The sequence below is a fragment of the Chiloscyllium punctatum genome, chromosome 26 (genome assembly GCF_047496795.1).
Source record: "Chiloscyllium punctatum isolate Juve2018m chromosome 26, sChiPun1.3, whole genome shotgun sequence".
NCBI lineage: Eukaryota > Metazoa > Chordata > Chondrichthyes > Orectolobiformes > Hemiscylliidae > Chiloscyllium > Chiloscyllium punctatum.
Genome location: NC_092764.1, coordinates 74,424,010 through 74,443,948, shown reverse-complemented (window position 1 = coordinate 74,443,948; position 19,939 = coordinate 74,424,010).

The following is a 19,939-nucleotide window of genomic DNA, read 5'->3' as shown; positions in this document are numbered from 1 at the left end:
CAACTTTATGTTTTAAGTCCAACAGAGAATATTAAAACTAACAACTATTTACAACTCCTTTCTTTTAAGCCTATCTTTTATCTGCCCCTCTACAACACTAGTTTGATAAAAAAAATCATGTTTCAAAACCAGTCAGTTTTGCAGAGTTTCCTCTGTAGATTCTCTCTAGGTCAGTTTTGATGTCCTGCTGTGCAAACACCTAACCCAATAAGGTATCTCTCAGAGAGCTCTTGGGCTAGCAGTCTCCATGGCAGTTCTCTCTCTAACTGTTCAAAATGTCCGGTTTTATACCCCAAAACATCTGATCGTTTCATTGGTTTTAATATTATCAAAATACTAAATTCAAACTTGATTGGATTTTGGTATCTTGGAGCACAATTTAAACTGATTAGCTGAATTTGAATTTGTTTTTGTCTCATGGCAACCCATCTACTCCATTTGTTTCGACCATGTGTTACATTGTTACCTTGTTCAGAACACTTTGTGCTGTGTCAGGCAGTTTTGCTAGCTTTTCAAATCTCTTAAAGGTACTGTACCACTACACCTTCATAACAGAAGGTTCACCAATATCCTGTACAACCTCAACATAACATCCCAACCCGTAGACTCAAAGGTCTGAGCAATGAAGGCAAGCATATTAAACGCCTTCTTAACCCCCCAAACTACATGTGATCCAAACTTCAAAAAATTATGTACCTGAAACAGAAGGTCTCTATGTTCTAAAACACTTTCCAAGGCCCTACTTTTAATTGTATAAGTCTAGCCCTTGTTTGTTTTACGAAAATGCAAATTTACTAAATTGCATTTATTCCGATTAAATTCCATTTGCTACTCCTCAGCCCATTGGCCCAAGATTGTTAAAAATAGGAACGTGGGCAATGTTTTCTGTCCAGGTAAATTGGGCACTTGATGGACTTTGATGAAAGCATTAACTTATGTGGCATCTCAGGGAGTGATGAGATTTGAGAATCAATGCATTTCCCAAGTGAGTGGTAACACAATGAGAGATGAGGATGCCAGCAAGGACAGGGTGACAGGAAGTGGAACTTTGTGTGGGATGGAAGATTGGAGGGTCATGTAGACTTTGGGATCTGGGCGATTTGGAGATTATGAACATCTCAGGAGATGAGCATTTTATGATGGACCTCAATGCAACCCATTACAGAGTTAGATCCATCTGCTGCCACCAATTTCTTTGATGGGAGGGATCTATAGGGTCTGTTTTGTCTCGCGTGGGACAGGAAAACACAGGCAAATCCATGGAGAAGTAAGCAAGATGTAGTATACTGCATGATAACAACAAGGTCAAAGTTATACTGGAATGATAGACCTTTATACTGTGGGTATGAGGAGACCTTAATATGAGTTTCTACTGGAAGATCTTCAGTTGTTTCCCCTGCCTGGGTCCACATGATATTGTCCCGATTGGTGCTTAATGCACTCCTCAATATTAACCCTTTCTTTCTCCTGCCAAGGTTTCTTCCTGTTGTCAATATTTGCTTACTTAATTATGTTTGCCACTACCCTCCCTCTCTCTCCATCAGACTCTAACTTCACAGATTCAGGCTGTCTTGAGGTTTGACTGATTTTCCAGAATGCAATCTCTTCAGAGGTCTGAAGACTGTTACCTTTGACTGTGTTTCTGACAGTGGGAGGTTCCAAAGTCCTCCTAAACCGGAGGCTCTTGATTCTCCTGCACTTCCTTCATGGAGATATCGCCCTGTCTGAAACCGGCAGCTGTCCATTACAAGCTCAGGAGGAATCGTAATCTCCCAAATTTCCCGTGTGGAGGATGGTGACTTTGTTGCGATAATGCGCCCTTTTGTTTGCAATCTGAGTCAGGCAATGTCATCTTGACTGAGTGTCATGTATTTGTGGACATTGGTCATCCCATTTTGATGGTAGCGTCCATGGCATCTTACGCAACACATCTTTAACCTGTGTCGGCGGAGTTTATCTCTCAATCTTTCTGTGTCGAAGGGCGTCGGCTCAGTTATTGACTTGGATATCTTCATTTGTCCTCAATGCTTGCAGTGAGACCAACATGTTCACTTCCTTGGTCAGACCATACCACTTGAAAATTTCTTCTTGATTTCTTCTGTAGCAGAGTCTGATGCTTCTTCCTGGGGTGATGCAGTTCTGCTTGAACTCGCATCTTCTCCAGCGTCCGGCGAAACACTCAAGCGCGTCTTTGCAATTCTTTTCGCCAAGTTGTCCAGCAGTCTTTCTTAATCTCGTGGATTAGCCACTGTCTTTCCCACACCACAAAAATAGAAAATAATGCTAGGACAGTCATGAGGCATCTGCACCCCAACATTTTTAAATCTGTTCCCAATCACTGGATTTAACAGCAGGGGGTGGTTTTGCTACACTGAGGTAGTGCATGTTAGTGAGTGAGAGTTTTCAGGGGTTCTTGCTGTAATATTGTTGTTTCAAAATTTTTGCTTTGTTTTTAATGAATTCCCACCTCATTCCCCATGCACAGTTCAAAAATACTTAGCTGACCTGCCTGAGGTCGTGAAAGTTGCTACAAAAAGGCAAATGTGTCCTCTTCTCTGCCTCTGTCAGTGATAGTGGTTACAGTTATTTGATGGTGTGTTGGCTGTGCCTATTTTGAGCCTGATACACCGGAGAATTTAAACGGGCTAACTGTATCTCTACCAAGGGCTCACCGGCAAAGTGAGAGCCGGAGCATAATGGGATTCAGCGGGTCACTGATGGGCATCAGACTTGCATTTATCACCAGAGCCCTTAGTATGGAAGCTTGTAAGTGTCATAATGCAGTCCATCCAGGTAACGTCAGGTCATTTAGTCACCTGTAGGAGGAGACATAACACACAGATGCCAAGGGGGAATTAGCAGAGGACGCGCAATGAGATACTTCCTGTTCGGCCTTGCTACATTTCAGATGGGTAATTGGTGAATGAATGTTTCATTGCCTTTGCTATTTTTAAATGAGTGAGACAATATAGCCATGAACTGAGCTCAGCAGCACGGGCCAATTCAATAATATTCTGACCCGGCACTGCCCTCCTGTCTCAGCAGAAATACTTGGCGATGATTTATTGCAGGAGGCTCAGTACTATATTGTCATTGAGTAGCGTGGGGGAATGACAGCTCATTTCTGCTGGCTGGAAGAAGCTTCTTTTAATGGCAAGTATTACAGTTCAAGAGCAAAAGGCCATGAATTGGATTCATTATATCATAATTCCAAGCTCAACTTTAGTTCCAATCATAAAGGGATCTGAATATCAATCTTGCCTGAGGAAACAAGAATGAGATTTTTATAAAAAATGAATGACATTAGATAATACTTTTAGTGGGATTCATTATGGAGCTAAGTATTAAAATAGAGAAATGTGACTGTAAGTATTCTGATTCACTGTCATCACCACATTTCTGTATACAATGCCCGTTGACCTTCAACGGTGTTACCATCGCTGAATCTCCCACAGTCAATATCCTTGGGGCTACCATTGATCAGACTCACCACATACACACAGTGGCTGCAACAGCAGATCAGGTGCCAGAATGGCCCCGTGGTGGTCCAGTGGTTAGCATTGCTGCCTCACAGAGCTAAGGTCCTGGGTTTGATTCCAGCCTTGGGCGACTGTGTGGAGTTTGCACATTCTCCTGTGTCTATGTGGATTTCCTCCCATAGTCCAAAGATGTGCAGGTCAGGTGGATTGGTCATGATAAATTGCCCATTGTGTTAGGTGCATTAGTAGTCAGAGGGGAAATGGGTCTGGTGGGTTACTCTTCGGAGGGCTGGTGTAGATTGGTTGGGCTGAAGAGCCTGCTTCCACACTGTAGGGACTCTAATACTGCGGCAAGTAACTCACCTCCTGACTCCCCAAAGCCTGTCCATCACCTACAAGGTACAAATCAGAACTGTGATGGAATACTCCTCACTTGCCTGGATGGGGGCAGTTCTCACAACACCCAAAAAGCTCGCCACCTTCCAGGACAAAGCAGCCCACTTGATTGGCACCGCATCCCCTCCCTCCATCGCCGGTGCTCAATAGCAGCAGTGTGTAATATCTACAAGATGCACTGTAGAAATTCACCAAAGGTTCTTTGATAGCACCTTCCAACCCCACGCCCACTTCTATCTAGAAGGACAAGGACAGTACATACATGGGAATACCACCCTGATGAAGGGCTTATGCCTGAAATGTCAATTCTCCTGCTCTTTGGATGCCGCCTGTCCGGCTGTGCTTTTCCAGCACCATATTTTTGACTTTTACAGCTAAAGGAATAGAACATAAAGTTCAGGAAGTATTGTTGCAACTATCCAAGGTATTGGTGAGACCGCACCTGGAGTATTGTGCACAGCTTTGGTCCCCTGATTTGAGGTAACATTGGAGGCAGTTCAGAGGAGGTTCACTCGATTGATCCCAGAGATGAGGGGTTTGTTGTATGAAGAGAGATTGAACAGTTTAGGCCTCTACTCTCTGCAGTTTAGAAGACTGAGGGGAGATCAAATTGAGACATTCAAGATGGTAAAAGGTGTGGGTAAAATAGTCTTAGAGCAGATGCTTCCTCTTGTGGGCCATTCTAGAACAAGAAGTCATAGTCTTTGGGTACAGGGTAGCAAAGTTAAAACAGAGTTCAGGAGAAACTATTTCTCCCAAAGGGTTGTGAATTTGTGGAATTCCCTACTCCAAAGTGTGGTGGATGCTGGGACAGTGAGTAAATTTAAGGAGGGGTTGGACAGATTTTTAATTGGTAATGGATGAAGGGTTATGGGGAGAAGGCAGGAAAATGGGGGGAGGAGTATATCAGCCATGATTGAAATGCCGAGCAGACTCGATGGGCCCAATGACCTAATTCAGCTCCTGAATCTTACAAATTTATTGCAATGTTGCTGCATTTCCTTTTGCTGATGCATATCCTCTGCTTTTCATTTTTATTTCATAGAAACCTATTGGGGTCAAGCTTACCAGAAGTTGGTATTTCTGTCCAGGTGAGGCCTAGTGAGTTTTCTTACACCATTGTACAAACTGCACGCCAGTGACTGCGCGTTGGGCCCCAGGGTTCATGGGCGCACCACCAATGCCAGCCTGATTCACCCATTTGCCCAGACACCCTGGCACGGTCTGGCTCTAGTACCCTTTTAAAAAGAATGTTGTTCACCCGGTCAAGCTGTGCCAGGCTGGAGCTGCCAGTGCGGTTTGTGACACTGGCCCTGGACGTGGGTGGACGGGGGGTAAATTCACACCCAGCTTTGTGGAGCTCCTCACAAAGAGGGTGGTGCCAATTAGGGCCAACCCCTTCACCCAGGACAATCACTGACCTGTGACCAGGTCAGTGCTACAGCCTGGGTAGTAGGCTCTACCAACAAAGCTGGCATCCCCCAGGTGCAAGGCACAATAGACTGCCCGCACATTGCTCTGAGAGCCTAGTATACCATAGCTAAAGTCATCAATAGAAGAAGTTTCCATTAAAATGTATAGGTGATCACTGGTGCCATGTCTTAGAGGTGTGTGCCAGGTACCCTTGTTGCTGTCATTGATGCCTGTAGAGGACTTCTATATTCTGGCATGCTGTGCTGTGTACAACTGGGATGGCACGGTGGCTCAATGGTTAGCACTGCTGCCTCACAGCACCAGGGACCCAGGTTCATTTCCACTCTCAGGTGACTGACTTTGTGGAGTTTGCACATTCTCCCCGTGTCTGTGTGGGTTTCCTTTGGGTGCTCTGGTTTCCTCCCACAGTCCAAAGATGTGCAGGTCAGGTGATTTGGCCAAGCTAAATTGCTCATTGTGTTCAGGGGTGTGAAGGTTAAATGCATTAGTCAGGGGAAATGTAGACTAATAGGGGAATAGGTCTGGGTGGGATACTCTTTGGAGGGTTGGTTTGGACTTGTTGGGCCAAATGGCCTGTTTCCACAATGTAGGGGGTTGTATGAAACATGAAGCTGAGAAAGCAAGAGCGTGATGGGCTCTGAATAATTGGAGAACAGCAGCTGACTGAGGAGGAAGGTGAGGACATTGGTCAGGAGGAATATCAGCTTCAGGTTAATAGTGTTGCAGCTTGAGGTACAACAAAGCCAGACAGAATTTAACTGACGCCCAGCTCCAGTCGATACGAGCTGGGGGCAGTGACCAGTTTAGTGATAGTCCATTTGTTGTTGCTCAAAAAGCAGGTGATTCCTGTCTGTTCCAAGAAGCAAAGGGCCTGTTTCTGTTTGTTTTATCTTCACCTGCATTGTTGAAGAATAAAAGTGAATATTTTTAACCATTTGAAGACTGTTCAGTATGCAATGCCCCCACACTGAGCAATGAGATCTTAGGCTGCATTGGGCATCAGAGACAGAGTAGCATTCCCTTGGACAGGGTTCAAAGATGGGGCGGTGTTGGGGATGAGTAGCCTGTTTTTGTTTATTCATTCATGGGCTGTTGGCATCGCTGGGTGTGCCAGCATTTATTGCCTGTCCCTAGTTGCCCTTGAGAAGGTGGTGGGGAGCTGTCTTCTGGAACGGCTGCTGTGGATGGACCCACAATGCCCTGAAGGCGGAAATTCCAGGATTTTGACCCAGTGACAGTGTAGGATCGACGATATATTTCCAAGTCGGGATGGCGAGTGGCTTGGACGGGAACTTGCAGGGGGTGGTGTTCCATGTATCTGCTGCCCTTGCCCTTCTAGATGGAAGTGGGTTTAGAAGGTGCTGTCTAAGGATCTTTGGTGTATTTCTGCAGTGCACCTTGTAAATAGTACACACTGCTGCTACTGAGCATCAGTAGTGGAGAGAGGGGATGCTTGTGGATGTGATGCCATTTGTGTGGGCTGCTTTGTCCTGGATGGTGTCCAGCTTCTTGAGTGTTGTTGGAGCTGCACCCATCCAGGCAAGTGGGGAGTATTCCATCACACTCCTGGTTTGTGCCTTGTAGATGGTGGACAGGTTTTGAGGAGTCAGGAGGGGAGTTACTTGCTGCAGTATTCCTCGCCTCTGGTCTGCTGTTGTAACCTGATTTGTTCACATGTGTAAATATGAACTGTTATTTGCAATAAAGTCTCACCCATTTCATCTATGTGACTCAAGCTTTTCTTTACTAATCCCTTCCTAATATATGCACTGTACATAGTAGCCCCTTGTACATAGTACATTGGCAGCAGCTGACCGGATGCATGGCTGGGGTTTAAAAATGGTACCCATTAGTGCAAGGAATTCTGGGAGGCCCTGGCATTGGTAGGCACTTGCGCCATTGCTTTGTGTATAATAGCATGAGTGAAGTGCCATAGATTCATCGTGGATACATAATGAGGTGAGCCATGTGAGAAAACCTGCCCACAAAGAGAAGTGCTCCAGGACATTCATTGTAAAGTAACACATTTTCCCTGATTTGCAGTAACATTCAGTGCGATATGCTGCACTCACAGGCTATTTTCATGAGACACATGTGACTATCATGGGAATCTTTTCCGATGCGCTGAGGAGATATCAGAAACTTCTCGGGAAAATTGCAGTCTCAGATTCTTCCACTCTCCCACTTGGTGTCCATTACAGAGACTTTAATATTACAGGGGCAGGAATGGTTGCTCCGGGGTTTAGATGTTTCAAGAGGAATGGGAGGGGGGAGGTAAAGGAGGTGAGGGAGTGGCATTGCTAATCAGGGATGGTAAAATAGCTCCAGAGAGGGAGTTCATTGAGAAGGGTTTGTTGACTGAGTCATTATGGGTGGAAGTCAGAAACAGGAAAGGAGCAGTCACTTTATTGGGAGTTTTTACAGACCTCTAAATAACAACACAGACACAGAGGAGCAGATTGGGAGGAAAGTTTTGGAATTTGCAAGACTAACAGGGTTGTTGTCATAGGTGACTTCAACTTCCCTAATAATGATTGTAACCTCGTTAGTGCAAATAGTTTGGATGAAGTGGACTTTGTCAGGTGTGTCCAGTAAGGATTCCTGACTCAATATGTAGGTAAGCCAACTAGAGGGGAAGCCATATTGGATTTGGTGCTTGGCAATGAACCAGGCAGGTGTCAGATCTCTCAGTGGGAGAGAATTTTGGTGATAGTGATCACAACCCTCTGACCTTTACTATAGTCCGGAGATGGATAGGAGCAGACAGTATGGGAAAGTATTTAATTGGGGGAGGGGGAATTACAATGCTATGAGAGAGGAACTGTGGAGCATAAATTGGGAACAGATATCCTCAGGGAAATGCACAACAGAAATGTGGAGTTTGCTTAGGGAGCACTTGCTGCAAGGTTTGTCCCATTGAGGCAAGGAAGTGATGGTAGGGTCAAGGAACTATGGGTGACGAGGGATGTGGACCATCTAGTCAAGACGAAGAAGTTAGCTTACTTAAGGATGAGGAGGCAAGGATCATACAGGGCTCTAGAAGATTACAAGGTAGCCAGGACGGAACTGAAGAATTGACTTGGGAGAGCTGGAAGGGGGCATGAAAAAGCTTTAGCGGGTAGGATTAAGGAAAACCCCAAGGCATTCGACACTTATGTGAGGAACAAGAGGATGGGTAGGGCCAATCAGTGATAGTGGAGGGAACTTGTGCCTGGAGTCAGAGGAGGTAGGGGAGGTCCTTAATGAATACTTTGCTTCAGTATTCACTCATGAGAGGAATCTTGTCATTTGTGTGGACAGTGTGAAACAGGCTGATAACGCTCAAACAGGTTAATGTTAAGAAGGAGGATGTGCTGGAAATTTTGAAAAACATTTGGATAAATAAGTCGTCTGGGTCAGACAGGATATATCCAAGATTACTACAGGAAGTGAGGGAAGCGATTGCTGTGCCTTTGGCGATGATCCACCGTCTACTGGAGTAGTACCAGATGATTGGAGGGTGGCAAATGCTTTCCTTTGTTCAAAAAAAGGAATAGGGATAACCCTGGGAATTAGAGACTAGACAGTTTTGCTTCAGTGGTGGGAAAACTATTGGAGAGAAATCAGAGGGACAGGACTTATGATTATTTGGAAATAGCTTGATTAGCGATAGTCAGCACGGCTTTGTGAGGGGCAGGCCATGCCTCACAAGCCTCATTGAATTCTTTGAGGATGTGACAAAACTGTTGGTGAAGGTAGAGTAGTGGATGTGGTGTACATGGATTTTAGCAAGGCGTTTGAAGAGTTTACCCATGGTAGGCTCATTCAGAAAGTAAGCAGACATGTGATACAGGGAAATCTGGCTGCCTGGATACAGAATTGGCTGGCCCATAGAAGACAGAGGGTGGTGGTAGATGGAAAATATTCAGCCTGGAGCTCAGTGACCAGTTGCGTTCCGCAGGGATTTGTTCTGGGACCTCTGCTTTTTGTGATTTTTATAAATGGCTTGGATGAGATAGCGGAAGGGTGGGGTTTGTAAGTTTGCCGATGACACAAAAGGTTGGAGGAATTGTGGATAGTGTGGAGAGCTGTTGTGGGTTGCAACAGGGCATTGCCAGGATACAGAGCTGGACTGAGAAATGGCAGATGGAGTTCAACCTGGAAAAGTGTGAAGTGATTCACTTTGGAAGGTCAAAGTTGAATGCCGATTACAGGGTTAAAAGCAGGATTCTTGGCAGTGTGGAGGAACAGAGGGATCTCGGGATCCACATCCATATATCCCTCAGAGTTGCCACCAAGTTGTTAAGAAGGCATATGGTGTGTTGGCTTTCATTAGCAGGGGGATTGAGTTTAAGGGCCAAGAGATTATGCTGCAGCTCTATAAAACCCTGGTTAGACCACACTTGGAATATTGTGCTCAGTTCTGGTCGCCTCATTGTAGGAAAGATGTGGAAGCTTTAGCGAGGGTGCAGAGGAGATTTACCAGGATGCTGCCTGGACTGGAGGACAGGTCTTATGAAGAAAGGTTGAGGGAGCTAGGGCTTTTCTCATTGGAGCGAAGAAGGATGAGAGGTGACTTGATAGAGGTGTACAAGATGATGTGAAGCATAGATACAGAGGGTAGCGAGAGACCTTTTCCTAGGGTGGAAATGGCTATCACGAGGGGGACATAATTTTAAGGTAATTGGAGGAAGATTTAGGGGAGATGTCAGAGGTCGGTTCTTTACACAGAGAGTGGTGGGTGTGTGGAATGCACTGCCAGCAGTGGGAGTAAAGTCAGATACATTAGGGACGTTTAAGCAACTCTTGGATAGGCCCATGGATGGTAGTAAAATGCAGGGTATGTCGGTTAGTTTGATCTTAGAGTAGGGTAAAAGGTCAGCACAACATTGAGGGCTGAAGGGCCTGTACTGTGCTGTAGTGTTCTGTATTCTTGACTCTCAAAGGAATTTTTTTTCTCTCTTGGCAGGCTTCCCAATAGCAAAACATTATTTCCTCAGCCATAAACCTAGGCATGCAACTTTTCTGTAACAAGTTAAATCAGTCCTCCAGTCAGTAAGGCTCTGACTATATACTTAGCTTAGTTGTCTCTTCAGGTAAGTATTTTAAAAAAGCATAAATCTGCAATATCACTCTCGTAAACCTTTTCTTCAAAGAAATTCCACATGTATCTGTGATCTTTCAATTTTCACAATCTTTAAAACTTAGTCCTTTAAGATTATTGAATAATGGAAGCACTTTCGGTGACAAACTGATAGAAGACTTTAAGAAATCAGGTAACCATCATTTATTTCAAATGTATGTACAGGTTTATCACTCAGTCTGCTGATTACAAAATAAAAACCTTCAATCTTCTTACAGATCATTACAACATAAATGTCTCACATTATTGGCTGTTTTCACAGCCTTCATAGACATTGTCTGTATTTAACCCAAGGCTATCTTGTTGATAGTGCAGCTCCTGTACTTTTAGCCTGACTTTGTACATCAGTCAGTTCCCATTTACCTTCATTATATGTGTGAAAATTTAACCCTTAACTAACCAAAACTGACTCAACCCTTTCAAACTCTGTAACACACCCTACAACCTCCCAAATTCATGAGTTCAACAATTTAAATGACAATGTTTTCCCCACATTGTTTACTTTTTCCAATTTTCCTTTTTTTTATAAATGCTTTCTAGTGGACTCACTCCATGATTCTGCCATTTACACTGTAAATTGTATATTGCTCGTGTTTAATTGTGCACAGAGCCTTGTATCGATGATTTATTTGTGCTTAATATAAGCAGACTAAAGCTGTGATTGCTGGGTTAGGAGTTATGTGCTTGTGAAGGGAAACTCTATACATCAATTATTATAAAATGTCTGAATATTGGCTCTTGTTCTATCCTTTCTGAGATGGAACACATTGAAGAGAATGAGAACCTAAAAGTGAAACTAAAAGGCTTATCAGACGATAAACTGGAGGCCCAATGGAAAATCTCCTTTTCTATCTCTCCACATAATCATTGGAGTGTAGGCCAACTGATGTAAAAGTCATATTTCTATAGTGCAGTACTTTGCAGGGAGATTTGTTTCTGGAATGGCCCAAAGGAACCAAAGCAAAGTTATTGAAACTAAAACAAGGGGCTGGCCTACCCCAGGAATGGGTAAAGTGTCATTTTTGGTGAGCTTCTTGGAAGATTTCTCTTCGTATGTTTTCAATCTGCAATTTGAGAGGGAGAGGGTACAATCGGAAGTGACAATATTTCTGTTGAATAAAGGGAACTATGGAGCTATGAGGGAGGAGCTGGCCAAAGTTCAATGGTGCAATACCTTAGCAGGGATGATAGTGGAGGGACAATGGCAGATATTTCTGTGTATAATGCAGAAGATGCAGGATCAGTTCATTCCAAAAAGGAAGAAAGATCCTAGGAGGAGGCATGGGTGGCCGTGGCTGACGAGAGAAGTTAAGAAACATATAAAGTTAAAAGAGAAAAAGTATAACATAGCAAAGATAAGTGGGAAAACAGAGGACTGGGAAGCTTTTAAAGAACAACAGAGGATTACTAAGAAGGAAATACGCAGAGAAAAAATGAGGTACGAAGGTAAATTGGCCAATAATATAAAGGAGGATAGTAAAAGCTTTTTTAGGTATGTGAATGGCAAAAAAATGGTTAAGACTAAAATTGGGCCCTTGAAGACAGAAACAGGGGAATATATTACAGGGAACAAAGATTGAATTGGTACTTCAGATCTGTGTTTACTGGGGAAGACACAAGCAATTTCCCTGAGTTAACAGTGGCTGAAGGACCTGAACTTAAGGGAATTTATATTTGCCAGGAATTGGTGTTGGAGAGACTGTTAGGTCTGAAGGTTGATAAGTCCCCGGGGCCTAATGGTCTACATCCCAGGGTACTGAAGGAGGTGGCTCGAGAAATCGTGGATGTATTGGTGATTTTTTTCCAGAGTTCGATAGATTCGGGATCAGTTCCTGCGGATTGGAGGGTGGCTAATGTTGTACCACCTTGTAAGAAAGGTGGGAGAGAGAAAGCAGGAAATTATAGACCAGTTAGTCTGACCTCAGTGATGGGAAAGATGCTGGAGTCTATTATAAAGGATGAAATTACGACACATTTGGATAGTAGTAACAGGATAGGTCAGAGTCAGCATGGATTTATGAAGGGGAAATCATGCTTGACTAATCTTCTTGAATTTTTTGAGGATGTAACGCTGAAGATGGATGAGGGAGGTCTAGTAGATGTAGTGTACCTGGACTTTCAGAAAGCTTTTGATAAAGTCCCACACAGGAGGTTAGTGAGCAAAATTAGGGCGCATGGTATTGGGGGCAAAGTACTAACTTGGATTGAAAGTTGGTTGGCTGATAGGAAACAAAGAGTAGTGATAAACGGCTCCATTTCAGAATGGCAGGCAGTGACCAGTGGGGTACCGCAGGGATCAGTGCTGGGACCGCAGCTTTTTACAATATATGTTAATGATATAGAAGATGGTATTGGTAATAACATTAGCAAATTTGCTGATGATACTAAGCTGGGTGGCAGAGTGAAATATGATGAGGATGTTAGGAGATTACAGGGTGACCTGGACAAGTTAGGTGAGTGGTCAGATGCATGGCAGATGCAGTTTAATGTGGATAAATGTATGGTTATCCACTTTGGTGGCAAGAACAGGAAGGCAGATTACTTTAGGAATCAATTTAGGTAAAGGGGCAGTACAGAGAGATCTGGGTGCTCTTGTACACCAGTCAATGAAGGTAAGCATGCAGGTACAGCAGGTAGTGAAGAAGGCTAATAGCATGCTAGCCTTCATAACAAGAGGGATTGAGTATAGAAGCAAAGAGGTTCTTCTGCAGCTGTACAGGGTCCTGGTGAGACCACACCTGGAGTACTGTGTGCAGTTCTAGTCTCCAAATTTGAGGAAAGACATTCTGGCTATTGAGAGAGTGCAGCGTAGTTTCACGAGGTCAATTCCTGGAATGGCGGGATTACCTTACACCAAAAGACTGGAGCGACTGGGCTTGTATACCCTTGAGTTTAGAAGACTGAGAGGGGATCTGGTTGAGACATATAAGATTATTAAAGGATTGGACATTCTGGAGGCAGGAAACATGTTTCCGCTGATGGGGGAGTGCCGAACCAGAGGACACAGCTTAAAAATAAGGAGTAGGCCATTTAGGACGGAGATGAGGAGAAACGTCTTCACCCAGAGAGTGGTGGCTGTGTGGAATGCTCTGCCCCAGAGGGCAGTGGAGGCCCAGTCTCTGGATTCATTTAAGAAAGAGTTGGATCGAGCTCTTAAGGATCGTGGGATCAAGGGTTATGGAGATAAGGCAGGAACAGGATACTGATTAAGGATGATCAGCCATGATCATATTGAAAGGTGGTGCAGGCTCGAAGGGCAGAATGGCCTACTCCTGCACCTATTGTCTATTGTCTCACACCCTTGTTACGGCGCAGTGGTGAATCCTTCTGTTAATTAAACCAAACACGCAGAAAAGCTCACCTTGCCTCATAATCTGTTAAAACATGAATGACAGAGAACTCCAAAATTCTACTTTTAACAAAAAGTATCAGTTTATTCTTTAACTCTAAAAACATTAAACATTAAGCAACAACTATTTACAACCGTAAGCCTCCCTTCTGTTAAAGGTTTGTGGTCTTCCTCCATCTCTATAACAAAATACTGTTTCAATAAATGCCCCTATTAAAGTTACATCAACTTGATTTTCGAAACCAGACAGTAGCTGTCGTCTCTGGTGTCTGTATTCCTCTGGCTGTAGATCTCCCTGGGTCATCTCCGGTCTTTTGCTGCAAAGATGTTTGGGCGGCACGGTGGCACAGTGGTTAGCACTGCTGCCTCACAGCGCCAGAGACCCGGGTTCAATTCCCGCCTCAGGTGACTGACTGTGTGGAGTTTGCACATTCTCCCCGTGTCTGCGTGGGTTTCCTCCGGGTGCTCCGGTTTCCTCCCACAGTCCAAAGATATGCAGGGCCATGCTAAATTGTCCGTAGTGTTAGGTAAGGGGTAGATGTAGGGGTATGGTTGGGTTGCGCTTCGGCGGGGCGGTGTGGACTTGTTGGGCTGAAGGGCCTGTTTCCATACTGTAAGTAATCTAATCTAATCTAATATGAAAAAGGTACCTTTGATAGAGAGTGTTTTGAATGGCAGTCTCTCTCAAAGGTGGTTTACTCTCTGGTTAACTCTCAAAATGCCTGCTTCTTTATATCCCCAAACATCGGATCGTCTCATTGGTCAATGTTGTCAAAAACAACAAATTCAAACTTGATTGGGTTTTAGTATCATGGGGCATAATTTAAACTGATTGGTTAGATTTGAATGATGGTCAAAATAACTGAGGTATCTAGTTTACAGCCAAATGTTACATATTTTCAATCTTCCAGTACACTCTGAGACTGCTCGTCAGTCACATGATAGTTGCCTGTATGTTCTCAGTGCAAAACAGCTTTCACCCTCTCTTAAAGGTACGGTACACTGCTTCAACTTCATAACACCCTTGTTCCAAATTCACTGAAGCATCATGGTCCTTTGGTACCCCATGTGTTGAGCTCTCCCATGTACCACAGGTGTATGCAATACCCATCTGGGACTCCTGGCATTGGTGCCATCTTTAAAGGCGCATGGTCAGACACACAGCTGCCCTGCACATTCCCGGTCAATTGCCCCGACCTGCCAGTCGGAGGGTCTTTGGCACCAGGGAGTGGAGGAGATTCATATGGTCGCTGCCTGCAGAGTGTGTCCTGAGATGTTGGTACCTGATGGAGATCTGGAAGATCAAGCAGCGAACAGGGCTCATCAGATAATCACTCTGACATTCACTTCGGGAAATTGTTGCCAACTCGTTTCTATCCGTTGGGTCACAGAGTGGGAAACTGTGTAACCATGATGCCATCCGGATATATTAATACTTAGCTAATGCATGTAAACAGGCCGCTCGCCAGCGAGAAACCTGTCTCACACATCAGAAAATGGGACCTGTCACTCTCAATGAGGAAAGCTGATTGCTGCTGGAACTCGCATGATTCTCCTAGCTTTCTAACCAACTTTCTCACCCTCCTTCAGTGTCTGGGACGATCTGTTTTGTTGGAAATAGTTCACTTGTCTTGTTCCTTCATGGGACATAGGTATCGCTGGCTGGGCCCAGCATTTATTGCCCGTCCCTAAGTGCCCTTGAGAAGGTGGTGGCGAGCTGCCAGCTTGAACCGCTGTGGTCCATGTGCTGTAGGTGGACCCACAATGCTGCTCAGGATTGTGAGCCAGCAACACAGAGGGAATAGTGACATATTTCCAAGTCAGGATGGCAAGTAGCTTGGCAGATACTTGAAGCTTTGCCCCTATGCTTTTCAGGGGGCGTGGGTTTTGCATTTGGAAAGGGCTGTTCAAAGAACTTTAATGAATTCGTTGTTATCAACCAAGAGCCGTTGATCAAGTTACCTCTGGACAACAGGTTACATACCTGACCCCAATTCGCCCCAGTTAAAGTGAAAATAGGCACGCCCAGGCAACATGGGGTCAGATTTCATTCTTTTAAGAATTGAAGATGATATTCTCACCACCCCCCCCACCCCCCCCCCACCCCCCCCATTCCTTGTCCAACCTGAAGGAGGAAGTGACGACTGCAGATGCTGGAGATCAGAATCGAGAGTGTGTTGCTGGAAAAGCACAGCAGGTCAGGCAGCATCTGAGGAGCAGGAGAATCGACGTTTCAGGCATAAGTCTGATTCCTGATGAAGGGCCTATGCCCGAATCATCGACTCTCCAGCTCCTCAGATGCTGCCTGATCTGCTGCGCTTTTCCAGCACCACACTCTCAACCTGAAGGAAGTAAAGATCCCAACAATGTTCCAGTTGAGAGCTCACCATTGATTACCAGCGGTTTAGTGTAACTTCCTTATTTTTGTATTTGCAATTGAATCTGTTTACCCTGACTCCCAATAATAGATGGATGCTGCACAGATTGAGCAACGAGCAAATGATGTCATGTAAAGGATGAAACTGATAAGAAAAGATTTACTAGGATGTTGCCAGGGTTGGAGGGTTTGAGCTATAGGGAGAGGTTGAACAGGCTGGGGCTGTTTTCCCCGGAGCGTCGGAGGCTGAGGGGTGACCTTATTGAGGTTTACAAAATCATGAGGGGTATGGATAGGGAAAAGACCTTGGGAAAAACAGACAAGGTCTTTTCCCTGGGGTCGGAGAGCCCAAAACTAGAGGGCATTGGTTTAGGGTGGGAGGGGAAAGATATGAAAGGGACCTAAGGGGCAACGTTTTCACGCAGAGGGTGGTACGGGTATGGAATGAGCTACCAGAAGAAGTGGTCGAGGCTGGTACAATTACAACATTTAAAAGGCATTTGGATGGGATGGTTTACAAAGAAAAGAACAAAGACAATTTACAGCCCAGGAACAGGCCCTTCAGCCCTCCAAGCCTGAGCCAGCCCAAGTTCCCTGTCTAAACCTGCTGCCAATTCCTAAGCATCTATATCCATCTGCTCCCCACCTACTCTTGCATCTGTCCAGACACATCTTAAATGAACCTACCGTGCCTGCCTCTACCACCTCCTGGTGGTAATGCGTTCCAGACACCCACCACCCTCTGTGTAAAATAATTGCTGCGTGTATCCCCCTTAAATGTCTCACCTCTCACCTTGAAAGCATGACCTCTTGTTATTGAATCCTTCACCTTGGGAAAAATCTTATCTCGATCTACCCTGCCTATACCCTTCACGATTTTGTAAACCTCAATCAGGTCCCCCCTCAATCTCCTTTTTTCTAATAAAAACAATCCTAACCTACTCAACCTCGCTTCATAGCGAGAAGGATAGAGGGATATGGGCCAAATGCTGGAAAGTGGGGTCAGATTAGTTTAGGATATCTGGTCGGCCTGGACGAGTTGGACCGAAGGGCTGTTTCTGTGCTGTCCATCTCTGTGATAAAATGTCTTTGGATCGAGTTTCTCATTTGCTGTTAAGTGCAGTTAGCCGAAAGCCACTGTCTAGTTGCAGCCTGTTCAAGGAATCCATTATTGAGCTGTGTCAAGGTTGGTAGGTTCTATCTCACTGGCTTGTCACAAACTGCTATTTAGGAAATTGAGTGATTCAGCACTTGGGTAGGAGGCCAGCAATCTATCTCCAGCCCTCGTGACAGCTCCAACACCCTGTCTGCTCTGCCTGATTGCAACTGTCACCTTCAATCTCTGTCCTCCCTTCCCCTACCCACTGGTGCCTAATTGTGCAGCAATTCATCGTGCCTGATTTATCCCAGACCAACAGCAATTAATCTATCGGCGAGCATCACAAGTTACCAGCAGCATCTCAACCCTAGCTCCCCATTCCTTACTGAAAAGCACAAACTCATCAGAAGGCAATTCAGGGAGTCCCCAAGTGTGCCTTTTCTTTTTAGTAAGTAATACACTTAAGAAACTTATCCAACAGCATTGTCTTTCTCCTGTCCCCCCCTCTCCCTTTAGCTGACTGACTTTTTGATGAGGGAGATAAAGGTTTGGATGAGGTGGAGACAGAGAGAATGTTTTCTCTTGTGGAGAAACCGCATAATGAGAGGGGATCAATATAAGATAGTCAGCAAGAAATCTGATCAGGAATTCAGGGAGAGCTTCTTTACTACGGGGACTGGAGGGATGTGGAATTCAGTACCATGACTTTGATGCATTTAAAGGGAAGTTAGACAAGGAGATGAAATGAGAAGGTTACAATAATAGTTCGAGATTGTGAAGAGAGGCTGGGATGAGCTCTAATTGTAGCCTTTAGAAGCAAAGATGGCTGCAGGATTTGGAGGCTGTTGCTGATAGAGATGATTTAACTCTGAGGGGCATGGGCAAGGTGGATCGGACATAGCTCAAAGAGTCAATAACAAGGCGGCATTATTTTATGGTTTCGAGGGAACCCGAGGAAAAGGGTTTTTACTCACCCTGAGGGTGGTGGAGGCCTGAAATGCACTGCCTGGGAGGCTAGTTGAAGCAGGAAATCCTCACAACCTTTCAACAGCACTTGGGCAGCATGGTGGCTCGGGTGGTCAGCACCGCTGTCTCACAGCGCTAGGGACCCAGGTTCGATTCCAGCCTCGGGTGACTGTCGGTGTGGAGTTCTCCCCGTGTCTGTGTGGGTTTCCTCCCACAGTCCAACGATGCGTAGGTCAGGGTGGATTGGCCGTGCTAAATTGTTCAGGGATGTGCAGGCTCGGTGGGTTAACCACAGAAAATGTGGGGTTACAGGGTTAGGATGCTATCCTATTTGGGTGGGATGCTCTTTGGGGGAGCTGTCGGTGTGGACCAGATGGGTCACATGTAGGGATTCTATGAAATGTTGTAACACTCAAGGCTATGGCCCAAGAGTTGGAAAGTGGGACAGGAGTAGGTTTATTGGTGCAGATTTGATGGGCCAAAAAAGCCTTTTTTGTCCTTAATGACCATATGAAAAATGGAGGCAGACTCAAATGGAATACAAACGCATTGACTAGTTGGGCTGAATGGCTTGTTTCAGAGCTGTATATCCAGTGTAAGTCTGTGTAAACTCGCTTCCTGCTTACTGACACTCGGCTGCTATTTCATGGCAGTTGTACCATCCTGAATAACCAATCTTTGGCGTTGGAAGGAAACTTAAACAGGGGGAGGTTGGGGGCATGTTGGTACCATAACAGTTCTATGCCAGTCTGTTTGCCATGACACCAATGAACAGCAATTTGGCAGATGATTATTCCCCTTAGAGGATCTGAGATGACTTCAGTTTACCCCTCACTCCAAGAACTACCTGGATGTTTCATTTCAGTGTGGGTGTTGGGAGGTGTATATGTGTTAACTCAGTAACAAATACCACGGAGTTTTATTCTTACAAAATCAGGGTGGATTTTCTTTTAAATGCAAATTTGACAAATACATTCAGGTGTATGTATTTATAGAACACTGGGCAGTGCAGACACACTCAGGGAGTTGATTGTTAATCCCAATGTATTTACTTGCTTATGATTCAAAGCAAATTCCACTGATGGCACACTGGGTAACATTCAAACCCCAGCAACTTGGTCATAGAAGGAGCTACTTTTAAACAATTCATTCGTGGGATGTGGGTGTTGCTGGCTGGGTCAACCTTTATTGCACTGGAGAAGTTATTGAATCGCTGCTGTCCATATGGTGTGGGGACACCCACAACACTATTATGCAGGGACTACCAGGATTCTGACTCAGCGACAGTGAAGGAACAGCAATAGATCTCAAAATCAGATGGCATGTGGCTGGGAAGGGGAACTTGGAGGTGGTAGCGTAGGCTTGTTGTTGATCTGTAAATCATTCTGAAATGCTCACTGGTGGATGATAAGAACAGGCCAGGACCATGTAGTGAATGCAGCACGATGGTCTCCCAGTGTGGGTTAGCAGACTACACACACCAGTTCTTGCTATGAACAAGCTTCATTCTCACTCTGAGGGATTATCACACTGACTCAGTCTCACTCACACACACACTCACTCTCACTCTCTCTCACACACAAACACAAGTGCACGCACGCACACACTCACCCACGCACACACTCACTCAGTCTCACACAAATACACACACAGACTCACTCTCTCTCTCACACACACACACATGCACTCTCTCTCTCACACTCACACACGCACATAC